Genomic DNA, 11953 nt, shown 5'->3' on the forward strand with positions numbered 1-11953 from the left:
TATTTGAATAATTATAGTGTAATCAAGTCAAAATTACTGATGCCTTTATTTGAGGCAAGATTTATGTGGAAAACAGCACAAGAAAGTACGTGCTTTGAAATCTGAAAGGCACTAGTATTTGATAGCACATTTGCATATATTGCACCAAATAAGTTTGTTTTGTGTCTGTCAAAGATTTAAAATATAAATAACAGTCATTAGGCTAGTTTTCAGCGGCTTGGGTATGTTGACAAACTACTTTGTGGTTCAGTTTGCTGGCATGTCTTAGATGTTTTGGTGTGGTGGATTTGCAGCATAAAGGTGAATTTAATGGTGGTCAACAAGGTGGCTCAGAAATGTCTGCATTATAAATGCCTGTTTATTGGATTTTCTTGGAGAAGTTTCAATTTCTGTCAGTTCTCCCCTTTCTTATCTGATGCTACACATATTCTTTATTTAAAGACAAATAAAGAAAACGGCCAGGGAGCCCAAGGGAGGTCAGAAACATCAGCTCAAGGGACAAATAGTCATTTTTTTATTGTGTGCAAAAAACCTCCCAAACCTACCAAAAACCCCACCAAACACAACACAAAAAAACCCAAACAAAACCCAAAACAAACAAACACCCCACCCAAACAAACAACAAAAGAAAAACCCAACCCAACCTACCAAAAGCCCACAGCTGCCCTCTCCCCTGCCTTTTCAAGCTTTGAAGAAAACAACCTCTTCTGTAGTTCCTTACCTCTAGTAGCAAGTGCTGACTTGCCAAGCCAGAAGAAGGAGAAGGAACAATTCAAAGCTCTGGCAGACTTCCAGCTGGTAAATCTCAGGCACTGCCTGTGTCAAAGGAGAGCTGTGAACTCCAGTCTGATTGTTTATTTGTGCAAAAAGGATGGCACAAAAAGTATTTGTATCATTTGACTTCATTGCAGAAGGTGATAAAGGCTATATTTGTTTTTTATTTTGGGGGGGGGGGGGATTTAATTCCCAAATGTAATGTGAAAAGTTGACGGCAAAGCCTTTATAAGAATTTTAAATCCTTAAACCAACAGGCAGATAATTGTGGGTTTTATATTAGTGGAGAGAAAGGCATTAGAGTTCAGCTACTTGTTAAGCTTTAAAATAACAGCAGCAGCAATTAGAAATGTTTAGGAAAGTTGCTTTTAAAGTCAGTAAGCCCTGAGATTTTTCACGCACTTGGGCAAAGTTGTCTCAACAAATGAGAAGGCAAATAATTTAAATGAGACCTGGTGAGCTAGAAAACATTTTCAGTAGTGTTTCTCCTTGTCCTCTTTGGATCCCCCCCCCCAGTTTTTTCAGGGCATAAACATGTTAGGTATCACAAAAGAAAAACCTCAGTAAATTCTGTGTAATCAGTAAGAGTATGAAGGACAGGAAAATGGATGTTTTCAGTGAAGTTTCTGAGGAAAAGGAAGCAGAGATTTATTCTGTTAACAAGTGTAGATAGGCAATACAGGATTCTCCTGTTTATGTCTGTTTTCCATGGTAGATGGAAATTAGCAAAAAAATCTCCCTCTCAGCCATAAAACATTGCTGGCCATAACAGTGTAGTTGTATCTGACATCAGGCTTAGGAAATGTGATGCAAATTAGAACTGCAAAAGCTAGGAAGAAATATGGAAACTAGTGGTCAAGAGGCATTTTACTGCCTCATGATAAGCTCTTGCTGCATTCAAACAGGATTTTGAAACAAATAAGAATTTGGACTGGAATACCTAGTAAAAACAAGATTGTTGTTTTTAATCCTTACTTAGTAAGGAAAAGTAGAGAATAAGGAAGATTTGGGGCTTCAGTTCTTGATGCTTGGCTCTGGTCCAGAAAGCATAACAATAATTTCTTTAGGGATGGCCAAGCAGAAATTCTTGGCAGTCTTGGGTAGTAATGGGAAGAGATTTTAACTGGCAGTTAAAATTACTCTGAACTACAGTTGGACTTCTTATAGTGTTGTCTAATGAAATTTTCACGAGCCCTGTACAGTGATCTCCATGCATGGTCTCATGGTGCATGGAGTGTTCCACCATGGTAATGCTTCATGACCTGTAACGTCAGCTCCTCACCTGCAAATCCCAAGAGTACTGAATTGAAAATGAGCAGGAAATACTATGTATTAACAAATTGCATGACCTATTTTTACAGCAATCGGAATAGTTGTCAAAAGACGAAGTAGTGAGTTTTGGGAAATGGCTAAGAAACTTAATAAAGTGGAGTGGTTTATTGGTCTGGCTAAGACAGCTAATGTTGCGGATGCATTATAGAGCTGAGGTTGATCCAAATGAGGCCCTTGGCATGTGCAGCTACTGGGGGGAAGAAGTAAGTGGCACTTCCAATTTTAAGAACTTGAAGTTCTTATGATACTGTATATATTTAATCTGTCTGCTACTAATTTTAGGAATTACTTGTTTAAAATTTTGTTCATTGCCAGTTAAAATAATTCACTAATGAACTCAGCAGTGAATCTACATTGGGCTATATAGCCTTAAATCATATTATTGGTTTAGAGTATCTGAAGTAGTGGATATTTAGATAATGCCTTTGAAGAGCAATAAGAAAATAAGAAAATGGGAGAAAATATTTGATATTTTTATTTAGCTTTTAGTCATTTGTATGAGAAGAGTTTGAAATCTCCATTCAGATCAAGTATATCGGGTATTACCATGCAATAGAACAAAACCTTTTACTGAGATCCAAGGAGGTGGTCTTAGTGAGCTACAGAAGATCAGAGTGGGACCAGTGCAAGGCACAGGATCTTGTGACAAACATTGAGTTCAGTTCGGGTTATTATAATCAGAGTTTCTCAAGTTGGAAACCAATATGTGGTATGCTGGGACCGTACCAGTGGTAACTGAATGCACAAATAACACTTGCTGAAGCACGGGATAATTTTCTGCAACCATCTGAACAAAATTAGGAAGTTTTATTTCTGTTTATGCAGTTTAATTTCCCTCTTGCCCAGTCTCCCCTGCCCTGAAGCGCACCCCCCTCGAAGTGTTACACCAGAAATACATTTGCTGAAGTCAATGGCAAAAATTAATGTGACCTAATGTGAGAAAACATAAGCAGATTCCTACACCTAGACTATAAAAAGAAGACAATATGAGCAAACATATTTGTGTTTGTGGTGAGATTCAGGCAAAGCTCTGCAGCGCTTCCAGTATCAAATCCGCCACCTTCACAGTGCCATGGTAGGCTTGAAATGACCAGGAGAGAAGAGTTCACTCCCCAATCTACTTGAATGGATCCAAGCCGATGTTATAACTTCTACTATATTTGTGTTACTCTGTACTCAGCCTCTTGACAATACATCGTCAGGAGGTTGGGCTTTTGCTGCTTAAAAAGTTATTTCATTCTAGTAGGGAAGGGAAGTGTTTCTAGTGTGAAAAGTCAAGGAAGAAAGGAAACTCCACTGTGCTTGTGGGTTTTCCTTAACTGCTGCTAATCCAAGGCAGTTTTATCATCACCAAAATCTTGGTTTCATTCTAAAGGAAAGTTGCAATTAACTATTTTGATTGTGTTTTCTAGTATCTGCATGTGGTTAGAGATAGCTGAAAAACATTTCAAAGTTGTTTCTGTTTTGCAGAGTTCAAATTGATCAAATTTGATTCTTTCTTTTTTTTTTTTAAATGGCAACAAACCAGATTCCCTTGGAAAAGGGAAATGTTGGAAAAGGAAGGTGTTCTGTTTCAAAGAAAGTTTGTTATTGCTTTACTTGAACCTAATTTTCAGTGAAGGAAAACATTGCTCAAAACAATGTTTCAATAAGCCCTCTATTTTTTCTTTTTTTGAGCTTTGTTCTTCCTTAAATCAAACCTCATTATTCATTTGAAATGCATGAATCATTTTTATGAAATGTTAGAGTTAAGTGTCAGGTTATCCCTGAGAGCATTATGTCACTGTCATCGATGTAGAGTTCTGTGGAGAATAACACTTAACCATCTCGTATGGAGTGCTCTGCCAAATAGTCCTCAAGACCTCCTTCTTCTTCATCCTGTAGCAACCACTGGTAAGCATTTATGAAGCAAACTAATTCAGAATTTACTGTTTCCTATTAAAAAGGTGGTTTTCTTCCTTATAGTGAATTATGCAAATGAGACATCATTATTCCTTCCCAGGAAGAAAACAAAACAGAAAAATAATGAAACGGACAAAGAACTTGCTTCTCACAATGTGCGTGTGATTGCTAGAGTCAGAAATATAATTGACAGAACAATTATACTTTCATTTCCTTGAACCATTCTTCCATGCCATTTCAAATCTGACTTTGGCAGGTCAAAGAAAATAACTGCGTGAGCCGATGTACTGCAATCAGACTGTGCAGTTTGGCACAACCCTCTCCCAAAAAGTCACTTTGTAGGGGGTTTGCTTTTCCACTGCATTTGACAATAATGCGAATGAGAGCTTTGACTCCCTGTTGGCTTACGGTGGTGAGACACTCTTTTCAGGCAATCTCCTGTCAACTAAAGATTTAAAAAAAAAAAACCCACCCTACAAATAGCATATAATAATGTTTATGTAAGGGTACTTGCTTCTTCCAGCGCCTAATAATGTGTCAAACATGATACATTTTTTTAAGCAATGCCTAAGTAATAAATTTTTTTAAGCTTAAAGCTAGGTAATTTTTATTCATTTTAAGTCAATTTCTACTGTACAAAATGCCTACTTTGTATTGGCAGGTGTGAAATAACCAAATGTTAGGTTTGAATCTTGCAAGCTTGTTTTCCATAAATTTTCATGTGCCCACATGTGCTGACTGAAGGCAGTGGGTCACGCACACACAAAGAATCTGGGTCAGACTATTAAATTACTGAAATCCAAATTCCACTCTCTATTAGAGCTGAACATGTCTCTGAAATGTCTGAAGGACACAAAATCCAATCAGTGCAGGTGAGTAGTGCTACCTATTCCCATCTATAACAGAAACTGTGGAGTTCTTCCCTCTTGGGGAATTATTCTTTCGCCTTTAGAGACAGTCAGTCTTCAGCGTCCTCTCCAAGCACAGCAAACCAGTGTTGGTACAGCTGATTTCGAAGCAAGGAAATGGGCTTCTTGCAAAAGGTACTGAGATGCACTGGGACTGTTAGAAATAAAATACAGACCCATGTTATACTGAAATGACTTGGAGACATAGAACAAGCTTGCTTTTATCATAATTTGGATGACTTCAGCGGTGCTACAGTTACAACAAAAAGATGTTGGCATGCAGTAAAGTAAATGTTTCCGTTTAGACTGAACCAAATCCTGCTGAGCTACACACAACATTGGTGAAATGCAGATGTTTGTTTTGCTCATCAAAAATGTTTGTCTTCTAAGTTCAGAAATAACATTTACTTTCTTTCCTTTTTGTCCCTCATGACAGATGCTACTTGTAGAAAGTATATACTTATTTTATGTAAAGTTAAATGAAGCAGCAACTACAAATGACCTTTTTACTCTCTCATTTGCTCTAATATTATTTTTATGTATGTGATTTTGGTACACCTTTAAAATTCCTTTCTGGGTTTATTTAAAATATGAACATCTATGCATACTTATGTTATACTGTCATTTAAAAAGTAATGCAGTATCATATTTTTCCTCACTAAAATTAAGTGTCTAAATAATAGACAAAGTACTGTAGTCATATCCTGAAGCCATGAAAGTTTTAGTGATGATTAACCAATTATAGTTGACACACAGGCAAAGATGGATCCAAAATTCCTTCCTGTCAATAGGTTTTGATTTATGCCCTACATAAAAATAGATGTCCTTCACTAACATTTGTGGTGCTTCTTGTCCCTTAGGTACTGATGCCTGTTTATAACGGATCCCAAGTTTTGAAGGTATGTTCTTCAAATTCCCATCTGTTACAACAAATCACTTGCCATATGGGGTTGCTTCTGCTGTACACAGGAAAACAAATGCAGTGGTGGAAGAAATCATTTATGTTCAGACTTAGCAGAAAATGTCTTAAAACAGTGTTATTTGCATTGTCTGAGGAAGGAAGGAGCAAGCTAGCAATAAACGAACATATGATCAGGCTAAACTGTCCTTCCATGGCTGTGCCTTCCTTGAGCATTGCCAAGAGGCACCTAACCCCTTTCTTCCTTCTCACCTAGCCAGGCTCTAGTGCTTCCCAAATTCAGGATAGCAAAACTGGTAAGCAGATCAGGTAAGACTCCTACTAAGGGGTCCAAAGTTTGAGGTTAAATGCTTTCCTTTCTCCCAGACCCCTTCTGTGGTGGGCGTTGGGGATGAACGTGCTCGTGGTGGGAACATGGATGTGTCCTGGGCAGCTGTTAACTGAGCTGTTGTGTCTATTTGGTCATCTGAAGCCCTTTTTTTATCATGATCGCTGCTTTTCTTCAGCTCAGAAAAGTAGTAGTGTGAAGAAAGGCATTTAGCGTGTACCTAAGTCTCTAAAAAGTCAAATAGGACTTTAAATAATGCCCATAATGGAGTGTGGTTTCTAAATACAGATGCTACATTTTATACATTAGGGACCTATGGTATCCAAAGGCCAACTAGCTTTCTGCAGAGCGTATTTTGAGTCTTGGTGTGCATGCTGGATACTGCATTCCCCAGAGTCTTTCTGTAAGAACAGCAGGAGAATTTTATTATGAAAGTGAGAACTAGGTGGCTCATTACCTTTGTAGTACATCATTCCCCATAGGATTGTTTGCTGAATGATTCCAGTAGTTTTGCTTCAACACCCTTGCTTGTGAAGAGATGCTCTCTCTAAATTGTTGATTAATGGCATTAATAGGTTGACCTTTTTTAATTGTATTTTCATCCTTGTTAAAATTTTTTTTTTAAAGTAGCTTATTACAGATTATAGTCATGTAAGTGACATATAGTGATCTTAACTCCTATTACTTTTATCCATTTTTATGCCTCCTAGGCTTTCTGTAATGGCTTCCACTTGGAGGTTGATACTTTTTAAAAATCAGTGTAATTCCATTGACCAGAGTGCTCTCATGCCAGACAATGAGAAGTAAATTTTCTGGAGTCTGTGAAACTATGCTGACATGGCATCTGACCAGATGTACTTGGTAACAGCTCACAAACAGGGTATTAATTGGAAGAGCATGTCAGATTTGATAACACAAAGAAAAGCAGAAATATTTGCTCCTCTCCAGACTGGCTGAGGAGGTGTCCATGACTCACATGGTAAGTTTATGACTGGGCAGCAATGACATAGTTTCCAGAGCAGTATTTATATACAGCTTCAAAAGAATGGAAACAAAAAGCTGAGTAGAGATTCTTGCCCTAATACTACTGTATTGCACAGTACTTTCCCAATTCCAGCAGTCACTGTGTGCCACTTGGATTCCACTGCTAAAACAGCTTAAATGTTGCTCTAAATGGCATACGTCCATGTTGGGGATCCTACGGGGCTGTGAGGACAAAGTCTGCTTAGCGGGCTTTCACAGAAATCCCAGGGAGGTCCCTGTTGCATCAGCCGCATCCTTATGTCAGCCATACAGGTGATGGTAAAGGTTAATATACTGCTTGCATGTTGCTGACGATCTTCCTATGCTCATTCCTTTTATGGGTGGATTTATCTTTTAGGGTGGTTTTTCTAAGCCTAAAGCAATCCCAGTTCAGGGAGAATTTGTCCCAGAATCCCTGTATCTAAAACCTTAGACTGTAACTTCTTGAAAACAAAGCATTCTGAGATGACATCATGCTGGCAAAGTCTCTTTGATTGAAAGATTTTCTAGCTGGAATCTTTTCAGATGAGGAATGTAATGATGTATTTATACCTATCCATGAAAGATTGAATAGGATAGCAATGGTAGAAGGTTATCTCTAGGGGCAGTCCAAGGACTAAGCTGTGCAAAATTGCCTGTGCTCAGATAGTTTCTATCAGTGGGTATCCAGAGTAACTCATGGGTTGCCTAGCTCACACAAACTCATACAAAGATGTCTGTAGCCCAGCCTAATATAAGCAGGATCTTATATTAACAGTGTATGTGTGGTGAGAGAGAAAAAGACAGTTTTAAAAGTATATATAAAATAATTAGTTTTGATATCAAGGACAAGGTTCTGTTGTGCCCTACTCTGGCTACATGAACTTGCAGTAGAGGTAACTTCTGCCTGTGAACTGCCAAGCGCTTGCGCAATATAATGTCTGGAGGCATTTCAGATGCCTCCCTGATGGGAGACCTTATGTGGGGAGGTGAGATGGCAGACAGTGGTAGGGTTGGCAGGTTGAAGGACATGGCCACCAGGTCCTTATGACACTGGATGTGGTGAGAAGTGCTCATGGCTATTCGTTAATTGTGTAGGAGTGCTTTTGAGCTTGCTCTTCCCGGTCTTTCAAACAAGCCTGCCTTGAGAAGGATGGCTTGGAAAAGCTGGATCCTCTACTCTCATTAATATCCCTCTACCCTGTACTGCTTGCAGGGACAGAATTTTGGCCATGAGCCTTCAAAGTTAGTTGTCTGAGTCCAAGAAATCTCTAGTGGCAAACTAAGAAAACTAGAAGATAGGAGGTTTGGACAGATAGCTCTCTCCTGTCCCTGTCAAATGTTTTTAAGGTCAAACGGTTTGATGTTTTTCTTATGAGCAAGGAACAGGCAAGCATAACTCTCTTTATAGGAGTATGTTCTACTATTTCTATGATCGTTTGGATATATTTCAGACAGTTTTAATTCACTTTACACTAATGCTGCAGAGTTGTTTTCAGCCTTTACCTGTCAAGTCACGGATTTCCTTCTCGCTTTGTCTAGAGGTTGTAGTGGCACAATCAGAGAAAGGGTCCTAAAAGCCTACCTCTGCTGTGTCTGTAACCTGCAAAAAGAAAATCAGCTTCAACCTTGGAAACACTCAGATATTCACTTAATATGCACTCGAATTGTTCCACTGACTTCACTGAGAACACTCATGTATTTTAAGTTGAGCATGTGCTTGATTACCTTAATAAATCAGGGTCCATATGCATAAAATTAAGTATATGTGTAAGTGCCTGTGTATTCAGGGCCCTAACGGAAACCATAGTAAAATACAGAGTTGCATTTTACATTCATTAACTGAGCAAAAATCTCATTGAAGTCGGTAGTCATTTTGCTGAGTAAGTCCAAGAGGCATCTGGCCCATACAGCTCGCATCCCCAGCTGTGACTCTTCATGTACAAGAGTTAAAATACAGCGCTGATGCACCAGGCTGCAAGCGAGGAAAGAGAGGTCTAATCAGGCTGCCACAAAAATCCCACAGCAATTTGCCATGTCTGCAAGAAGTTCTAAACCAAGGTTTTAGAATGGAATAAAATACTCTATTCAGCAGAATAAAAGCAAGCAATTCAATTCATGGGTTAATATGACCTTCTAACGCACAGAGATAGAGCCCAATGTTGTTTCATTGTAGGCAATGGGTGTCTTGCTGAGGGACAGCACAACTGTGACAAAATACATCTAACTTATATGTAAGTTAAAAAAGACCCAAACATATAAAACCACGTGGGACAACATAAAATCACACCTAGCAAACACGGTTGTAATAGGATCATTCGATTCACTAACAGATACTTAGGGAATGCTCATGGAAGGAAGAGCTCCAGATGTCATTTTTATATCTCTCCAGGTTCCCCTTAATATGAAAAATCAGTCAGATATACCTCTATCAACCCCCCAAATCTCAGTCTTCTGCAGGTACTGAAAGGCACAGAGCTTTTCTTTCTTTTAAATGGTGCTAGTGGGAGAGGAAGGCAAAGGGCTGATCTTTGAATTAGGGCTGGATGCAGAAGTACTTTAGTTTATTTCATATGCAGAGGAGCCCAAATGGCTTAGGTCAATAGGTCACACCTCCTTTTGCCTGGTGGTTAACCCCCACCCCCAAGGTGTGGTATCTTGCCCAAAGAGAGAATCAGATCTCTCGCTGATTTAGGGCTCACACAGTTACCTGGAGATGCTGTAGACAGTTCTGAAATATTCAGAGATAGATATGTGTTTCCTGCCCCCCCTCCCCCTGTTAAAGCTGTGCTGTAATAAAAGTCTCCCTTGGGCTACTGGTCTTTCTCCAGGCAAAGTTTGCTGGTGGCAATCGTAGAGATGGTGGTGAACTCCTCCAGGCAAGCAACAGGATCCGAGTTCTTCAGGTGGTTAAGGGAGGGTGGTGTTTTATAATGATCTAATTTGAATGGGCCTCTCTTCAGTCTACTGACTTTTGAGACTTGATCCTTAGGTTTCAGTTTCTCTCCAAGTTTTGTAAAGTGATCTATCTAGCTGGGGAGAGTAGTTTACATCAGACAGTAGGAAGCCAAGGAGTTGGTTATTGCAATGCCAAAGCCAAGTCTCCCTTCTGGATCTCGCTGTGCTTCACAAACACACTTGAATTGATTTTCCTCAAGAAAAGGAGTGTGTGTTTGTGTCTCAGGGTGGGAGGGCTCTGAGGTGTTGTACAGAGAGGCACTGGCCATCATGTACAATGCCATTCTTCTAGACAGAGTTTGGTGGGCTACAGGAAGATCTGCTGTGGCATCGTCTGGGCTGAGAAACTGCCAATCCAGAAAAAAGTGTCATTAATCTGGGGTCTTTATTTTATTCTCTAATTCTTGGGGTTTTTTTCCTAAATTGTCATGTTGCTATGTATAGAGTTATCTTGTAAGCACTAAGCGTGCCCTGTTCAGAGCAAGGTGGTAGCTCCATCTATTCAGGATAAACATGTAAACTCTCTCTAAACTCAGGACAGGTTTATCTAAGGATTCTCTATGTGATAGTAGCAGCTTGGGACTGTCTCATTGCTAGAAATGGGGTATGAAGGAACAACCTGCTTGCAGAGTTAGATATGACTGAGTAGCAATCCCCGTTGCTAATTCGCAACCAAGATTTTTCTGGTAAAATAGAAATCAGACCTTTGTAACAGATCAAAAAACAAAGAAGGAAACATGTTATTTGGTTACAATTCACTGGGCAATACTGCTGTCTCATATGGCCACAAAAGACTAGGGAGATTATTAAAAGTATCTTCAATTGCAAAGAGATGATAAAAAAGGCAAAGGACAGGACAATGATGTTTGAATCTTTCCTATATTATGGTACTACCTTGTGACTATGCAAAGTTATAAATGAAAGAAAAGAATGTGATGGTTATTATGTATGTGGAATGAGCATAGCAACATTGTTTGTGATTTAAAGTAAAAGAGTGATACTGTGTGAGTCACAGCAAAGAGAGCAACGATAGGAGACTGGGGAGACAGATGAGTCAGAGAAGCTGTTTGTGTCAGAAGTCTGAAGAAAATTAAAGAAATGCTGAAAATAAAGTCTCTCAAATGTTAGTTTAAATTGCACAGTAATAGTTTATATAGCATGTTATAGAGTTCATAAAGTTTTTTGTATTATTTATGGTCCTAATAATCATACAAGCATTATGTTTTTTAAAAAAAGTTATTTTCAATAATGCAAAAGAAACTGTTGAAACAACAGCTCTCAGAAAACTGAAAGCAAATACTTATTAAATTCAGAGTAGGCTATGGTAGTTCAAAGACATCAGTTACCTTGTTTATACTCTGTAATTAACTTCATAAAAGATAGTAATTCCCACTTTTTTGAACCAAAGAAGTTTCCATAAATTGTGGGTAGGCTGATCTTTTTTTTTAAATGTGAACTTCTAGTAATTGTAGTTTTTCTTATGTTTTCTAATCCCAATATTAAATTAAAGTCGTTATCTAGTTTGTGACTCTCAACTACATTACTTTCTGTCCCCTAGTGTGAGAAGCAGATTTCTCAGTTTGACTTGAGGTTGAAAAGCTTGTTGTCTTTGCTGGGAGTGGAAACTTCACAATAGCTCAGTGTTTCCCTTCCACAGCCTGCAGGAAGGGAAGGTGGCGTTTCAGCCAGTAAAAACTTTTGGATGTTTCAGAGGGGAAAGGAGCAGCTCGTAGTGCCCACATTTGGCTTGGATGCTGGGAGGGTAGAGGTGCAGAGCCTGTGCACCCACTGAGGTAAAGCATATTGGCAGCAAAAGCACTGTCTGCAGTA

At 38.9% G+C, this 11953-nt stretch overlaps 1 long non-coding RNA gene across 1 annotated transcript; it reads left to right on the plus strand.

The window, feature by feature from the left end:
- The first annotated feature begins 691 nt into the window (after positions 1 to 691).
- Positions 692 to 8790, plus strand: LOC128144567 (uncharacterized). The gene is made up of 4 exons (XR_008236117.1): positions 692 to 798; positions 5777 to 5815; positions 6874 to 7142; positions 8708 to 8790. It is a non-coding gene; the product is annotated as an uncharacterized LOC128144567 (long non-coding RNA).
- Positions 8791 to 11953: the final 3163 nt, after the last annotated feature.

This window comes from Harpia harpyja, chromosome 7 (assembly GCF_026419915.1).
Source record: "Harpia harpyja isolate bHarHar1 chromosome 7, bHarHar1 primary haplotype, whole genome shotgun sequence".
NCBI classification, from domain to species: domain Eukaryota; kingdom Metazoa; phylum Chordata; class Aves; order Accipitriformes; family Accipitridae; genus Harpia; species Harpia harpyja.